The 2,303-nt window shown below is 39.5% G+C and overlaps 1 non-coding gene across 1 annotated transcript; it reads left to right on the plus strand.

The window, feature by feature from the left end:
- The first annotated feature begins 210 nt into the window (after nucleotides 1-210).
- On the plus strand, nucleotides 211-283 carry trnaa-agc (transfer RNA alanine (anticodon AGC)). Its single transcript has one exon. It is a non-coding gene; the product is annotated as a tRNA-Ala (tRNA).
- The last annotated feature ends 2,020 nt before the right edge of the window (nucleotides 284-2,303 follow it).

A 2,303-nucleotide genomic window follows, 5' to 3' on the forward strand; every position in this document is an offset into this window, starting at 1 on the left:
ACCCGGTTCCTCTTGAAAAGAAAATAATTTTTTAATAGTTTTAAGAAACACCAACTCCATATTGATACCCTTAGAAGAAACCCTAGCCAAATAATCTAGTTGCCTGAAAATAATACTTACTGTAGGTGAGGTTGACGTCAGAGAACAGGCGGCAAAAAACCAAAGCCATGTGTGTAGAACACATTGACGCAGAAAGTGGAATCTTAAAGAGGGGAATTAGCTCAAATGGTAGAGCGCTCGCTTAGCATGTGAGAGGTAGCGGGATCGATACCCGCATTCTCCAAATCTTATGTTCTTGATTGTGTTCTTCTTGAAAAAAAAATAATTGTCTGAATTGGATTTAGTAAATCCTAACCCTTACTTGAAACCCAAATATAAATGGTCTCTAATACTAGATTGTTTGCTTTACATGTGAGAGGTCGAGGCTTTTGAAAGCAACATCACATCCAAAACAGTGCTGCCAAGAACCTGATGAGGGTTCGAAAATATGAACACATTACCCCTATTGTCTGGACACTCCACTGGCTCCCCATCGACCACCGCATGGAAAACCAATCCTGCCTGTTGACCCAGTAATGCAGTCATGGACACGCCTCACATTAACTCAAAGAACTTCTCACACCACAATATGCATCAAGAAACCTCTGATCCACAAATACTTTGCCTTTCCCCCCTACCTGACCAATAATTCCGACATGAATGCTGAAAACCAAGGGGGAAAGCAAAATCAAGGGGGTAGAGGGTTATTCGAATTGAGCCTTAGATTGGTCGGACCTACTTAGACTAGATCTGACCAATCTGAGCCGAACATCAAACAAACCGTACATTCCAGTTGCGATTGATTGAATACCCTGAGAATACAATGACCAGGATGAATGAGAACATTCATAGGCAATACTTCCCGTAGGTGAGGTTGATATTGGGAAAACTCGGCCAAACAATTCAACAGGGAAATTAGCTTGAATGGTACAGTGTTTGCTTAGCAAGAAGGATCAATTCCTGTCTTCTCCAAAGCTTACTTTCTTGACCTTGTTCCTCTTGAAAAAATTATTTTTTTAAATAGTTTTAGTAAACCCTAACCTCATACTGATACCCTTAGAATAAACTTTAACCATTGATTCAACCCACGTGTGGAGAACACAATGGATTAGAAGTCCATCATTTTACCCTCTCAGAAACCTCATATTTTTGTTGATGTTTCAACATAATCTAGTTGGCTGAAAATAATACTTCCCGTAAGTGGATTCGACACCGGAGAGCACACGGCGGCCTGTTGTCTCAGTGGAGGAGTTAGCTGAAAAAGTAGAGTGCTCACTTAGCATACAAAAGGTATTTGGAATTGATACCTGCATTCTCCAAATGTTTTGTTCCTGAGACTGTTCCTCTTGAAAAAAAAAATGATTTGAAATAGTTTTAGTAAACACTAACCTTATATTGACATCCTAATAAGAAACCCTAACCTTAGCTTGATTCAACCCACGTGTGTAGAACACAATGGATTAGAATCTTACTCTCTCATTAATTTCATCTTTTTGATGATGTTTCAACAAAATCTAGTGGACTCAAAACAATACTTACCGTAGTCTCAGGGCATTCCAACGATCGCTTATATGGTAGAGCGTTCGCTTGGCATTCCCAATTTGAATGTTTTTGACCATATTCTTCTTGAAAAAAAGCATTGTCTGAAATATTTTTAGTAAACCCCAACCTCATTTTGAACCCTAATCAGAAACCTTTATCGACATCAATGCTCATATTCTCTGTTGGTATTGTTCATGACGCTATTATTTTAGAAAAAAAAATAGTCTCAATTAGTTTTAATAAACCAAAGTCTCAACCCTAACTTGATCGTAACCCATGTGTGTAGAACACATTGACTATGGGTGTTGTTGATGTCACAGAAAGAATAACGGTCTACTAATTAAACAGGGGAATTAGCTCAAATGGTAGAGCGCTCGCTTAGCATGTGAGAGGTAGCGGGATCGATGCCCGCATTCTCCAAATATTATGTCGTTGATTGTGTTCTTCTTGAAAAAAATCATAGTCTGAATTGGATTTAGTAAATCCTAACCCTAACTTGAAACCCAAATAGAGGTAGCGGCTTTCGAAAGCACCAACTCAGCCAAAACAGTGCTGCCAGGATCCTGATGATGGTCCGCAAATATGAACACATTACCCCTATTCTCCGGACACTCCACTGGGGGTTTTTATTGCGCCTTAGATTGGTCAGATCTAATCTAACTAGATCTGACCAATCTAAGGCGAACATGGAACAAACCGAGCAGTCCAGTTGCGATCAGTTG

The sequence above is a fragment of the Entelurus aequoreus genome, linkage group LG19 (assembly GCF_033978785.1).
Source record: "Entelurus aequoreus isolate RoL-2023_Sb linkage group LG19, RoL_Eaeq_v1.1, whole genome shotgun sequence".
NCBI lineage: Eukaryota > Metazoa > Chordata > Actinopteri > Syngnathiformes > Syngnathidae > Entelurus > Entelurus aequoreus.